At 37.2% G+C, this 15568-nt stretch overlaps 1 pseudogene; it reads left to right on the forward strand.

The window, feature by feature from the left end:
- Positions 1-15070, forward strand: part of LOC138163646 (large ribosomal subunit protein uL18-like) — a 90391-nt pseudogene extending 75321 nt beyond the window's left edge.
- Positions 15071-15568: the final 498 nt, after the last annotated feature.

Below are 15568 nucleotides of genomic sequence, written 5' to 3' on the forward strand. Positions count from 1 at the left end.
TCAAATCTGGGCTCAGACACTCAGCACCCACCCAGAGACACCTGGCCGTGTAACCTTGAGCAAGTTACTTAACCCCAATTGCTTAGGGGTGGCCAGGTGGCTCAGCGAGTAAGAGCACCGGCTCCAGTGTCGGGATGACCTGGATCAAATCTGGGCTCAGACACTCAGCACCACACCCAGAAATAACTGGCCGTGTAACCTTGGGCAAGTCACTTAACCCCGATTGCTTAAAAAAAAAAAAGAATCAGTCATCTTTGGAGAATGGTAGAGTATATCTATTTACCTACATGTAAGCAGAATTTGGGCAGGCTCATGTGAACACACATAACCTAAATGATAATACACACCCCATAGTTAAAATGGTGAATTTTATTGAGGGTAGGGGTAGGAGAGTCATTGGAAATGAACAGCAATATTTGTGTTAAAAAGATCATCAATATAAAATTTATTTAACAAAAAAAAATTAACTGTGTCATGATATTGTAGTACCTCTGTCTTCTCATAGTTAAAACAGGTGGGGAGACTGGAAAACACTCAGAGATTACGGAAGAAATGATTGCCCAAAATGATTATAGAACCATTTGAAAATATGTCTATTTCTTAATTATCCATGCTAAGGAAGTCAAGCAACACATGGAAAATGCAGAACACTATTTATATTTGGCTTTGGGGACTTTTTAAATAGACTATTTTCCCCATAGAATTAGGTTCTACTTCAATATATCATTAGAGCTCTCAAAAGTTGTGCCCTCAAGTGCAAAGAAAAAGATAAAGATCTTCAAGCATCAGTGTGCCTGTCCAAGGACCAGCTTAACTAGTTTAAAAGTGGTTGATCACTAAGGGATTGGTCATGAAATGATGAATTCTTCAGGGATTTATGAATTCTTCAGCAATTTATGAAACATGATTAAGGCATGGAGGGGTTGTAAATCTACATCAGTGTAGGAAGAACTGATGAAATTACAGGTCTGAAATATAAAATATACACTTATTTTGTTTAAATAAGGTGACCTGGAAATTTCTAAGTAGCAAGAGAAATCTAGTGGAGGTTTAAAACTTAGCAGTAATTAATCAACAAACATGATAATCAAGACAATGTCACGAAATAAAGTGAGCAACCAAAGCTGCCCAATGGGATGAAAATCTATTAATAGATTTTCTTTTAGAAAAAACTAAAGCCTTTGGTGTGTATTGAGTATGTTATCTATGGCCGCTTGGTCAGATATGGGTTACTCTCCATAGCCTCTCAGGTCCTTTCTAGCTCGAAGATCTTGTAATTCTATGTGACTACAGTAATGTACAGAGGAATAAAAGAATGACACTAAATCTAGAGGAAGAAACTCTCTGAGCAAACAGGACAACCGTGCACTGACCATGGCCAGTATGGATATTTGCTTTGTGCTCCTACCTTTGTACATCCCAAGAAAGGATAGCCTACGTGGGTATTGAAATGACTTAATGGGTATAAGTTGCATAGTGTAAGGTTAATGGAATTTGAAGATCTTCCCTGCCCATTAATAGGCACATAGAACTCTGACTCAGAGCTAATCAGGCTCTGGGCTATAGGAATTTTCCAATTAAGTGCTGAGGCACAGGGATTTTCAAGATTTTTGACCCTAAGCCAATCAGATGCCAAGTCTCTGTTATATATTCTGGGAGGTTGGCATTTTGCTTTGGGGATTAGCTTATGAGAAGGACATTTTGATTCCCTGGATGGGGCTATGAGTAGCCCTTTGTTAAAATCCCCCTGACTACTCAGAGCTCTGTGCTCTCCTGATCCAGTGGTGCATATAGGTGGTTGTATTACTTTGCTCATAAGTGGGAGCCCTGGCTGTTGAATCTCTGTGCTAATTCTTCTGCTTGTATTTTCTGTTTATCTATAATTAAAGTAAGATTGGTGACCCCTTTAAAAGTTTTCTTTTCTTTAGCAAAGCAGATAAAAGAAGCTGTGCTAGCAGGCCTTTCTGGGTTGTGAGGGTGCTTGCTACCACACCCAGGCAGATTTCAGAATTATAATAAAGAAAAAACTTTCTAACAAAGTGGAATGGGTTGTTTTGGGTAATAGTAGGTTCCCCTTGACTTAGGTGAGGGGCAGGAAGGGAAAAAGAAATAGTAGTAGGCTAGCCATGGGTCAATGGTCACTTGTATGTTATCTTAAGGTCCCTTCCCATTCTTTCCCAATACTGTGGCCCAGAAAAACTGCCTTGAGAATTTTTAAGTAAAGGAACATTTCATTTATCCAACCTTCTCAGGAAATGAGCTATTAGACATAGATGAAATGACTCAGTAGCTGAAATTTCTTAGCTTTATGCATCAGGCTTCTATTCATCTTTTAATGGAAATCTTCCTGAAATGCACTCACATTTACATGCCATCTTAAACATGGTATATTAAAGATATGGCATAATGTGTATGTGTGTGGTGTGTAGGCAGCTAAGTAGTATACCGGATAGAACACTGGACCTGGAGTTAGGAAAATCTGATCCCTAGTCCTGCCTCAGACACTTACTACCTATATGAATTTGAGCAAGTTACTTAACTTTTGCCTGCCTCAGTTTCCTCAATTGCAATATTGAGATAATTAAGCCTATCTCCCAGGGTTGTTCTGAAGGTCAAATGAGATCATATTTTTAAAGCAGTTTTCAGATCTTTAGCACTATATAAATGCCAACTATTCACCATCTCATGGTAAGTCAGGGTCATTACTGTCAATGGATACCTATCCTGTTCTACAATAAGACAATGTGCTAAAGTCTTACTGAGGTCTTCAGGACTCTGACATTGTAATTATTGAGTTCTTATGTCTGATTTTTATAGCCTTTGTCTCCTCTCTTACTGTTAAGCTATTAGTTATAACTTATCACCATCAGTCTGTTTGCTTCTGGCACTACCACTTTCCCTCCTGTCTGTTGTTTCTAAGCTGTTGTAGACTAAGAAATCAAATCATCAAACTTCATAGAATAGTGTCTAAAGTGTATCAGTTGCCCGTCTACCTTCCTCTGAAAAGTCACAGCTGTTACCCTGATGCTTCGGGAACTTTGTTTCTGGAAAAATTTGACCTGTCACTGGGTTGAGCCCCTTGATTTCCCACTGAAACAGAATTCCATCAATATACTAAATGGGTAGCCCACTTCTACGTAAAGCAAAGCATCTGCTACATAAAGGTAAGGGGAAGAAAATCTAAGAACTTTGGTGCATTAATTACATTTCATCTTTTGTAGCTGAGAGGTTTTTTTGTGTTAACTTCCTCTTCTTAAAGCTAATTCTAGGCAGTTGATATTGCCAGATAAGTAACATATAGCAGCAGGGTAGCGTAATATTGGAATAACATTCATAGTGTTCAAAAAAAGCAACTGCATACAAAAGTCAAAATTAGGGAAACAGTGTTATAAATTTAGGCAGAGATCATCTGATAAAAACTTTCCACTTTTGCACATGATAAAAAAGAGATCAAGAAAAGTAAACACTTTCCCAAGGTCATAGTATAAATAAGTCACCAAGCCAGAATATGAATCCAGGTCATCAGAATCTAACTTGAGTGGACTACATGCTTCCACCTTGGCAGCAGCCATTCTTTTTCTTTTGGAAAAAATCTGGGGATTTTCAAACATTGCAAACTCAATAGAAAAAAAAAAAGATACAGAATGGCAGCCAAAAAGCTAATGTGCCTTAGACTGCACTCATAGAGATATAATGCCCAGAATGAAGACCACGAATGTCCTACCAAGGTCTGCCATTGTCAGACCACACCTGGTACATTGTGCGCAGTTCTGTGCGTCATATCTTAGAATATACTTTTACAAATTGGACTGTATAGAGAGAACAGCAATCACAAAGGAGAGGGGAGAGGATGGTAGCTATCTTCAGTTACTTAAAAAGTAGAAGAGTAATTACAATTGCTTTCGTATGTAATAACTCGGAGCGATATTTATGTATAAATTCCAGTGAGGAAGATTTTGGTTTACTTTAAGTTAAGTGATTCATGCTGTCCAAGAAGGAACAAGCTGACTCAGAAAGTAATGAGATGCCCATCACTGAAGCTTTTCAACCATCCTCTCCCCTACTCTGTATCCTTCAAATTTCCTTCTCCAAGTATTTACAATTATTTTTTTAAAATATATAATTTATTTTTAGTTTAAAATATTCAGTTCCACAAGCTTTTGAGTGTTAAATTTTCTCCACCTCCCTCTCCTTCTCCTTCCCCAAGACAGCATGCAATCTGATATAGGCTCTACATATACATTCATATTAAGCATATTTTCATTCTAGTCATGTTGTGAAGAAGAATTATAGCCAATGGAGAACCACGAGAAAAAAGAAACAAACAAAACAAAAAGAGAGAGAGCAAATAGTATACTTCAATCTGCATTCATGCTCTGTAATTCTTTCTCTCGATGTGGATAGCATTTTCCATCATGAGTCTTTTGGAGTTGTCTTAGAATCTTGCATTGCTGAGAAGAGTCAAGTCTATCAAAGTTAGTCATTATCAGTTCATATAAGTCTTTCCAAATTTTTCTGAAGTCTGCCATCTCATCATTTTTATAGCACAATAGTATTCTATTACATTCATATACCACAACTTGTTCAACCATTCCCCAATTGATGGGCATCCCCTCTTGGCCGCCACAAAATTCTTGGCTACCACAAAAAGAGCTGCTATAAATATTTTTTGTACATGTGTGTCTTTTTCCCATTTGTATGATCTCTTTGGGATACAGCTGTAGAAGTGATATTGCTTTGTCAAAGGGTATTGCTGGGTCAAAGGGTGCAATTCTTTTAAGTGATCCTTAAATGAAATTATTTCAAGTCCCCTCTCCTTTATAATTGCTGGACATGGATACATGTGGACCACATGTTAACTTAGAAAACAACAAATTAGCATTTTCCATGTTTTTTTATATTTTTATCTTGTTTGTTAAACATTTCCCCATTCTAATATAATCTGGACCATACTTGGGAGTTTTGCAGGCCAGGGACAGGTGCCCTCAAGACCAACTCACAACCACAATAGTAGTCATCTAATCTTTACTTGAATAATGGTGACCTATTATCTCCTAGGGCATCCCATTAGACAGTTCCAATTTAAGAAATTTCCATGACATCAAGATTAATTCTCTTCCATACAACTTCTACCCATTTCTCCTTGTTGTACATTCATGGGTCCAAAACAGAACAAGTCTAATATCTTCATGACAGTCTTTTACCTCCTTGAAGACAGATACCTTGTCCCTCCTGAGTCTTCTACTTTGAGGCTAAATATTCTTAATCCTTTCCTTTAATCTTCATATGGCATGAGCTCATGGCCTTTCATCATCCTATATACCCTCCTCTAAAGACTTTCCAGCTTATATATGCCCTTTATAAACTGTGCTGCCTAGAACTGAGCCCAATGTTACATGTGTGGACTGTCCAGATCAGAGTACAGTGGTACTAATGCCTCCATATTCCTGTAAATCATGCCTCTCTTCATTCAATCCTAGATCGCAATAGTTTTTTTTTTTGGTTGCCACGTCACACTGACATTTTGTCATTGAATATCAGAATGCTACCTATCCCCATTCTGTGCTCATTCACTAGCTGTTCCTAGAGATGTCATCCCAGAGGATTGTTACATTCATCTTCATGATCCTGTCACATTGTATCCCAATGACATTTTGAAAGGCCATGTTGTTTCTTGTTGTCCCTGAGGAGACAGACTGACTGGGTCTCAACATTATTTAAATATGTGCTGGGTTGCTTGGCACAGTGCCCTAAAAGAGCTGATAGAGTTGTAAATTCTGGTTACAACCAGAGTGCTTTAAATCCTGACATTCTTCCTGGTCTGGCATCAAAAGAAATATTGACAACAGAACTAATTGTAGGCAATTCTGCAACAAGTAGTTGCTAAGGTTCCTGACGTTTAAGGTGGTAAAAGCTATCTTTGAAACAAGCAATTATAACTCATCTTGCATAAAGCTCTCTTTGGAGTCAAGGATTTTGTACCTGTTAATGGAAGTGTATTGGAAAAAGTCATTACCATAACTTTAAGTGTGATTAAGTCCTATTCTCTCCCTACTGATAATGGGATAGAGCTCTCACCAGGGCCTGTTCAGATATGTGTTAAATCCTCAGACTGTATTGTTCACCACTCAATCATTAAGAACTACAAAAAGTACAAACTAAGGCCGACCAAGGATCCACTTCTTCCACAGATCAATGAACTTCCTGTATTTAACAACTTTGCTATAAGCAGCTTCTCCTCAGGTAAGCCCAATAATCTAGTTTTAATAGTAGAAGTAACTGTTCACATTTGTATAGATAACATGTTAAGGTTTTAAATCATTTGTAAAGGAGATGGCACATAACTTCAATTCTAATTAATGTAACTAACAAAGTTCTCAAATACAATCATCAGGTGAGAATGCTCCTTTGAATCACACAATCAATCAATCAATAATAAAATAAGATTGGACGATTTCTAGATGTCTCTATTGCATTAGTCAGCCAGCCAAAGGCATAAACTAGATGTATATAAAGCCTAATTAATCAAATGGGGAAGGAGAGGAATTCTCAGAGCCATTAGTTAAAATTAGATGGCAAAATATATTGGGAGAGGTTGGAAGAATTAGACACCACTGTCCAGTAGGAGAATTTCAGCAACTGTTTTGAGAGTTATGCTTTGGGAACACTTGAGGAACTAGACCCTTGTACTTGCTAACAGAAGGAAGGAAAAGGGGAATAGAAATGACCCCAGAAGAAGTATTATGTTCCCTCAATCTCACACCATTCCCACTGACCATGCCATTAGAGAAACTGGATCAGTAACAAACTATGTATCTAGATGAGAGCAAAAGCAGTGGAAACTGGACACTCTGAGAATGAAGGGAGACAAAACATCAGATCCAGGAATCAGGCTGTAGTCTGCTCCTGGTTTTTCCAGTGATGCAACGCTTGCCTGACATCCTGAAGATCCAGGGCTCTGCCCTGTTCTGGGATTCCTGCCAGAAGGTGTTAGCTGCCTTTTATAATTATTAATGCACTTTATATACTATTCAATGGTCATGGAAATAGCAAGGACATGATTACCATCAAGGCCTACTTGACATCACTGTCTGGCATCTTGGAAATGAACAAAGTAATATTAGAAAATTTAGTGACCTCTAGTTACTTTCTTTGTCTCATTACTGTATAAAAACCTTGCACATGGCTTCAATAAATGGATTGCATTGATGATCTTGCCTGCCTATGATTTAATTTCACACTTCCACAGTCTAGTGTGTCATTTTAGAGCTGGCATAAGAAACCACTTAGAGCTGGCTCACATGAGGAAAGTCAGCTTCTGAGAATGTGACATCTTTGAGATGAAGAGAAGTTCTGAATCATGGATACACAGAGTGAGAGTGTCACAGACTTTGCGGAAAATGCTTTTGTGTCAACTGTTACCATCTCAGTAAATATACCTTTTTAAAATGCTTTTTTTCCCCAAAGGTGGAGCCAAAATGGTGGAAAGGAAGCAATAACTTTTCTAAGCTCCTCCATGAATCCTGTCACTAAACTTTAAAAAGTGAATCTGAACAGATTTTAGAGTGACAGAATCCTTTGGGAGATGGAGAGTAGCAGAATACAGCCCAGGAAATGCCCACGTAGGTCTGGGAAGTGGGAGAGCAGAGCACATGGAGGATGCACCAGTGAGGATCAGAGAGAAGACTACAGTAGACTGAGAAGGAGCCCCAGCCAACACACTCACCCACCCTAAGGGCGATTTGCAGCCCTCTCTGGATGGAAGGATAAGTTGGAGATGGGTAAGAGAAAGCATAGGGCCTGAAGCAGGGACAGCAGCTTCTTCTAGAGCTATCAGCCCACAGCCTGGAAGTTTAAATATCCACTACTTAATCTTCCAGGAGCAAAGATGGCAAAGTAAACCCTAGCTGCTCAGATTCCCTCTCCCTGATCTAGAAAATCCAGAGATAAATGTCCCACCCAGAGTAAAACCCTGAAATAGTGGAAATAGCCACAGATTTAGGAGTCACTGAGAAAGGGTGTAACTGAGGTAGTAAGGAGTCTGAAATGAAGGGGGGGGGGTCCCAACAAACCCTACCTCAGCTGACCAAAAGGAGCTCCCAAAGCCCAGGGTGGTGGAGCCAGCAAGCACTAATAACACAAGTCCAGGTGGACTGTAGCACCACCAGGGGAATCTGCAGACAACAGCTCTGCTGGCTGCCACCTGTTGAGTCTGCCTGACCTGTAGCCCAGGGGAATAAAGGCAGAAATATGGAGAGGCCAGACCACCCCTCTCCCACAGGTTACTCTGTGAGCCTCAGGGTGACTCATGGGAAACACTGAGAGACCTGGCCTTATTCTCAGTCTAGACAACCAGAGGCTACAGAACACAAAGTCAAAAACCAGGCACCTAGTTCCCAGCATAAGAAGGATGGGTCAGAGCCCTCTATACCTCAGAAGCAGAAATATACTTTAAAGGTCAGGAAATAGGCAATTACAATGGGCCAGAAGAAACTTGCAAAGGCAAGACAAAAGATAATTGTATACTATTATTGTGAATAAGAAGAATCACTTCAGGAGACACCATGGACTCTATATCCACACCTGAGACAACAGAAGGAAATATGAACTGGTCTCAAGCCCAAAACACATTCTTGCAGGAGCTCAAGAAAGATTTTAAAAGCCAAACTAGAGAGGTAGAAGATAAGTTTAAATCTACAGTGACCAAATTGGAAAAAAGTCTCACTGAAGAAAACAAACCCTTAAAATGTAAAATTTGTGAAATGGGACAGGAGGTTCAAAATCTAATGGAGAAAATGCCATCCTAAAAAAGGACCTTGAAAAGTAACTGAGGAAAATAATTCCCTAAAAACTAGAATCAGTCAAACAGAAGCTAAGGACTCTATGATGCATCAAAAGTCAGTCAAGTAAACATGAAGATTTAAAAATTAGAAGCAAGTGTAAAATATCTCACTGGAAAAACAACTGACCTGAAGAAAAGATCCAGGAGAGATAACCTAAGAATTATTGGTCTACCAGAAATCCATGATGAAAAAAGCAGCCTGGACAACATCCTCCAAGGGATTGTCAAAGAAAACTGCCCTGAAGTCCTAGAATCAGAGGGTAAAATCTTTATCAAAAGAATTCACTGGACTCCTCCTGAAAGAGATCCCAAATTGAAAACTCCAAGAAATGTAGTAGACAAATTCTAGAATTTCATGGTCAAGGAGAAAATACTGAAAGCAGCCAAAAAGAAACAATTCAAATATCTTGGAACTACAGTCAGGATTACACAGCACCTAGCAGCTTCTACATTAAAAGATAGGAGGGTTTGGAATTTGATATTTTGTAAGACAAAGGAGCTAAGACTTCAACCAAGGATCAAGTACCTGGCAAAACTGAGCATAATCTTTCAGACAAGGAGATGGTCATTTAATGAAATAAGGGATTTCCAGATTTTCCTGATGAAAAAGCCAGATCTCAATGAAAATTTGATCTCAAATTACAAGACTCAAAAAAGACATAAAAAGGTAAACAAGGAAAACACACTCACACACACACGCATACTCATGCACACATGCACATAACTTGGGATGCAATAAGAGCAAACTGTTTAGATGCCTATATAAGAAACAGGTACCTGTCAATACTGAAATTTATATGATTATTGTGACCTTTAAAAGGGATATTCATAGATAGAGGGCAAGGGTATAATAGAACTACTCTGATAATTTAAAAAAACAACCTTATAAAAGGTTTAAAAGGGACTGTAATGGAAGAAAAGGAAAGGATGAGGCAGAAAAGGTAAATTATGCCACATGAAGAGGCATAAAAACATACTAGAGTAGAGGGGAAGTAGGGAGAGAGATGAACATCATATGAACTTTATTCTCATTGGTTCTGGTTCAAAGAGGGATCAACATGATTAGTTAAGTTTAAGATTATAACATGAAAAGACAAAAATAACTCATTATAATAGAGGGAAAAGAGGGAGGGAAGGGAGCACTATATAAAATTTACTCTCATTGGTTTGGGGCGAAAGAGGGAATAACATACTCTAATGAGTATAAAAATCCACTGTGCCCTATAGGGGAGGAAAGATGGAGATAAGAAGGGGAGCAGTGGTTAGAATGGAGGGAAATAGTAGTAAGGGGAAAACGTAGGTAAAGAGGGGGGATCACAGGGAGGGAATGCTGAGGGAGGCAGTGGTCAAAAGGAAAACTATTAAGGAGGGGAAAGGAGAAAGAAGAAACAAAAGCATAAACAGAGGAGGGAATAGGATGGAGGGAAAGAGACAAAACATTAATGTGAATGTGAATGTGATGAAATCTCCCATAAAACAGAGGCAGATAGCAGCATTGATTAAAAACCATAATCCTACAATATGCTGTCTACAAGAAACACATTTGAAACAAAGTGATACGCACAGGGTAAAAGGTTAGAGTATAAAATATTATTCTTCAGCAAAAGTAAAAAAAGCAGGGGTAGCAATCCTTATCTCAGATAAAGCAAAAGCAAAAATAGATCTACTCAAAAGAGATAAGGAAGGAAACTATTTCCTGCTAAAAGGCACCATTGAGAATGAAGCAATATCATTACTTAACATACATGCACTTAACATATATGGTATAGAATGCAAATTCTTAGAGGATAAGATAAGGGAATAAGAGGAAGAAATAGATAGCAAAACTGCACTAATGGGGGACCTTAATCTCCCCCTCTCTGAACCTGATAAATCCAACCTCAAAATAAACAAGAAAGAAGTTAAGGAGGTGAATAGAATTTTAGAGAGGGTAGGTATGATAGATCTCTGTAGAAAACTGAATGGGGATAAAAAGGAACATACCTTCTTCTCAGCAGTACATGGAACATAAACAAAAATCGAACATGTACTAGGGCATAAAAACCTCACAATTCACTGCAGAATGGCAGAAATATTAAATGCATCATTCTCAGATCATGATGCAATAAAAATCATATGCAATAAAGGGCCGTGAAAAGATAGCCTAAAAACTAATTAGAAAATAAATAATTAAATCCTAAAGAATAAGTGGATCAAACAAATTATAGAAACAATCAGTAACTTCGCTCAAGAGAATGACAATAATGAGACAACATACCAAAACTTATGAGATGCAGCAAAGGCAGTCCTTAGGGGAAGTTTTATATCCCTGAATGCATACAAGAATAAATTAAAGAAAATGGAGGTCAATGAATTAGGCATGCAATTGAAAAAAGCTAGAAAAGGAACTAATTGAAAATCCCCTACTAAATATTAAATTAGAAATAATGAAAACCAAAGGAGAGATTAATAAAATTGAAATTAAGAAAACTATTAAATTAATAAATAAAACTAAGCTAGTTTTATTTAAAAAAAAAACAATAAAATTGATAGACCCTTAGTCAATGTGATTTTAAAAAAGAAAGAAAAAACCCAAATTATGAGTATCATACATGACAAAGGTGAATATACCTCCAATGAATAGGAAATTAAAACAATATTTACGAATTATTTTGGCAAAGTATATGCACATAAATTTGACAATCTTAGTGAAATGGATGAATATTTACAAAAATATGAATTACCCAGATTAACTGAAGAGGAAGTAAATTACTTAAATAGCCCCATCTCAGAAAAATAAATCAAACAAGCAGTCAGTGAACTCTCTGGGAAAAAATATCCAGAGCCAGATGGCTTTACTAGCAAATTCTATCAAACATTTGAAGAACAATTGATCCCAATATCCTACAAATTATTTGGTAATATTAGTGAAGGAGTCTTACCAAATTCTTTTTATGACACAAATATGGTACTTATACCTAAATCAGGAAGAGACAAAACAGAAAAAGAAAATTATAGACCAATTTCCCTCATGAATATAAAATATTAGCAAAAAGACTACAGCAACATTTTGATCAGATAGGGTGTATTCCAGGAATGTAAGAATGGTTTAATATTAGGAAAACCATCAATATAATTGGTCATATTAACAACGAAACTTGCAGAAACCACATGATTATCTCAATAGATGCAGAAAAGGCTTTTTACAAAATATAACATCCATTCCTATTAACAATACTAGAAAGTATAGGAATAAATGGAGTTTTCCTTAAAATAATAAGTAGCATCTATTTAAAGCCATCAGCAGGTAACATATGTAATGGGTATAAGATAGAAGCATTTCTAATAAGTTCAGGAGTGAAACAAGGAAGCCTACTATCACCCCTCTTATTCAATCTGGTACAAGAAATGTTAGCAGTAGCAATTAGAGAAGGAAAAGAAATCAAATTAGGCAAAAAAGAGACTAAACTGTCACTCTTTGAAGAGGATATGATGATATACTTAGACAATCCTAAAGAATCAAGTTAAAAACTACTTGAGACAATAAATAAATAGGGCAGTGTTGCAGGAAATAAAATAAACCCACTTAAATCCTCGACATTCCTCTACATTTCTAATGAAATCCAATAGCAAGAAGTAGAAAGAGAAATCCCATTTAAAGTTATTGTAGAAATTATACAATATTTGGTAATCTACCTGCCAAAGCAAACCCAGGACCTATATGAACACAAGTACAAAACGCTTTTCACACAAATAAGGTCAGATCTAACTAATTGGAAAAACTAACTATTGCTCATGGCTGGGTTAGGCTAATATAATAAAAATTACAATTTTACCTAAATTAAATTATATATTTAGTGCCATACCAGTCAATCTACCAAAAAATTACTTTATAAGAGCTAGAAAAAATAGTAAAAAAAAATTCATTTGGAAAAACAAAATGTCCAGAATATCAAGGGAATTAATGAAAAGAAATGCTAGGAAAGGTGGCCTAGCCATACCAGATTTCAATCTGTATTATAAAGCAGCAGTCATCAAAACTACTTGGTACTGGCTGAGGAATAGAATAGTGGATCAATGGAATAGATTGGGTACATGAGACTCAGCAGTCAATGACTAGAGTAATCTCTTTGATAAACCCAAAGACTCCAGTTATTGGGATAAGAAATCACTATTTGACAAAAACTGCTGGGAAAACTAGAATATAGTATGGAAGAAATTAGGCATAGATCATTATCTAACACCATATACCAAAATCAAGTCCAAATGGGTGCATGATCTAGTTATAAAGGCTGATACTGTAAGCAATCTGGAAAAGCAAGGAATAGTTTACCTGTCAGATTTATGGAGAGGGGAAGACTTTATGACCAAACAAGAAATAGAAATCATTATAAAATGCAAAATGGATAATTTTGATTATATTAAATTGAAAAGTTTCTGTACAAACAAAGCCAATGTAACCAAGATTAAGAAGGAAGTGGAAAATTGGGGAAAGAATTTTTACAACCAATGTCTCTGTAAAGGCCTCACTTCTAAAATATACAGAGAATTGAGTCAAGACATTCCCCAATTGATAAATGGTCAAAGATATGAACAGGCAGTTTTCAGAGAAGAAAATTAAAGATATCTACAAGAATATGAAAAATGCTCTAAATTACTATTGATCAGAGAAATGCAAATCAAAACAATTCTGAGGTGCCACATCTCACTGGTCAGACTGGCTAAGATGACAAAATAGGAAAATGACAAATGCTGGAGAGGATGTGGACAAATTGGAACACTAATGCATTGTTGGTGAAGTTGTGAACTGGTTCAACCATTCTGGAGAGCAATCTGGAACTATTCCCAAAGATTTATAAATAATTGCATACCCTTTTACCTAGCAATACCATTTTTAGGGTTGTATCCCAAAGACATCATAGAAGTAGGAGGAAGACCTATATGTATAAAAATATTTATAGCAGCTCTTTTTGTGGTGGCAAAGAATTGGGAATTAAGGGGTTGCCCATCAATTGGGGAATGGCTAAACAAGTTGTGGTCTATGAATGTAATGGAATACTATTGTGCTATAATAAATGAGGAGCAGATGGACTTCATATTTACCTGGAGAAACTTATATGAACTGATGCTTAGTGAGAAGAGCAGAACCAGGAGAAATCTGTATGCAATTACAGACACAAGATATGTGTGACAACTAACTTTGATAGACTGGACTCTTGTCAGCAATGCAGACAATCAGACAATTCCAAAAGACTCATGATGGAGCGAGAGGTCTACATTCAGAGAAAGAACTAGAAAGGACAGAATCTGAATGCAGATTGAAGCAAACTACCTGCTCTCTTTTTCTTTTTGTTTCCTCTTTCCCATTGTTCATTCCATCCATTACAATCCTTCTTTATAATCTGACTAATGTCTAATGTGGAAGTATTTGCAGATCCTGTACTTGATTGCATGCTAACATGGCTGGGGGGGAGGGTCAGAGAGAGAAGGGAGGAGGTGAGGGAGAGGTAGAAAATGTGAAACTCAAGGGATTATGGAACTGAATCCTATAAACTAAAAGTAAACAAACAAATTAATAAAGACAAAAAAAAATGCTTTTTCCCCCTAGATTGCAAGGGCCACTGGTCTGTGCTGAGAGCGCAAGTCTAATTCATCAGGATAGAGTTTGTTAAAATTGTCAAGAATAAGGCCTACTTCAAAAAGATATCAAGTAAAATTTTGGAGAAGACCAGAGGGAAAAAGGGATTATTCTGCATCTAAAGGTTTAGTAATCCAGGATAAAAACAAATGTAGCACACCAAAATACAGGATTATATTCTAAGTGATCAATAGAGATATCTGTGAGCTTGCTTATGCCCATCTAAAAGGGAATATGATTATCTATGCAGCTTCTGGCCTTGAATTGACAAAGTATGGTGTGAAGATTGTCCAGACAAATTATGCTATCATTTATTGCACAGGCCTGCAGCTAGCCTATAGGCTTCTTAACAGATGTGGCATGGACAAATCTATGAAGGTCAGGTGGAAGTGACTGAAGACCAGTGCAATGTGGGAAGCATTGATGGTCAGCCTAGTGATTTTACATGCTACCGGGATGCAGGTCTTGCCAGAACTATCACTGGAAACAAAGTTTTGGGAGCTCATAAGGGAGCTGTGGATGGTGGTTGGTCTCACAGTACCAAATGCTTCCCTATGTATGGTTCAGAAAGCAAGGATTTCAATGCTGAAGAACATTGTAATTTTCTATGAAGATGTTCAGATTAAGACAATAAATATATTGAACAGCAACAACAACAATTAATTCTGTTTAGTTAATATTAGGCAGTGTGTCAGATGCGAGCCCATGAGCAGCAGTGCTAGAAACCCTGAAGTCCCTGAAGTTTACCCCTGGAACCCTAAAAGGAAAAGTAATCATTTACTTTCTGGAGATTCATCTAGTATAAGCAAGTGAGAATTGTGAAGTAGCCCTTGAGGAGGTGATATACATACATTAATCAAATGCACAATGTCAAAATCCAACCCTAGAAATATACAAATTAGGATTCACTTTATCAAATGACAGTTTCTGCTCAGTGCACTTAAAATACCTAAGTTATAAAAATTCAAGACTGGAGATATCTGGAATAGACTGTCCAAAAAGCCTAGGCCCTCACACACACACACACACACACACACACACACACACACACACACACACAAAATAGCAGTGTCTAAGAACTGTGTATCAAGGACATTGTTGAGACTCAA

Source organism: Petaurus breviceps, unplaced genomic scaffold (genome assembly GCF_028583685.1).
Source record: "Petaurus breviceps papuanus isolate PSGF00001 unplaced genomic scaffold, PetGlider_PUasm1.0 125, whole genome shotgun sequence".
NCBI classification, from domain to species: domain Eukaryota; kingdom Metazoa; phylum Chordata; class Mammalia; order Diprotodontia; family Petauridae; genus Petaurus; species Petaurus breviceps.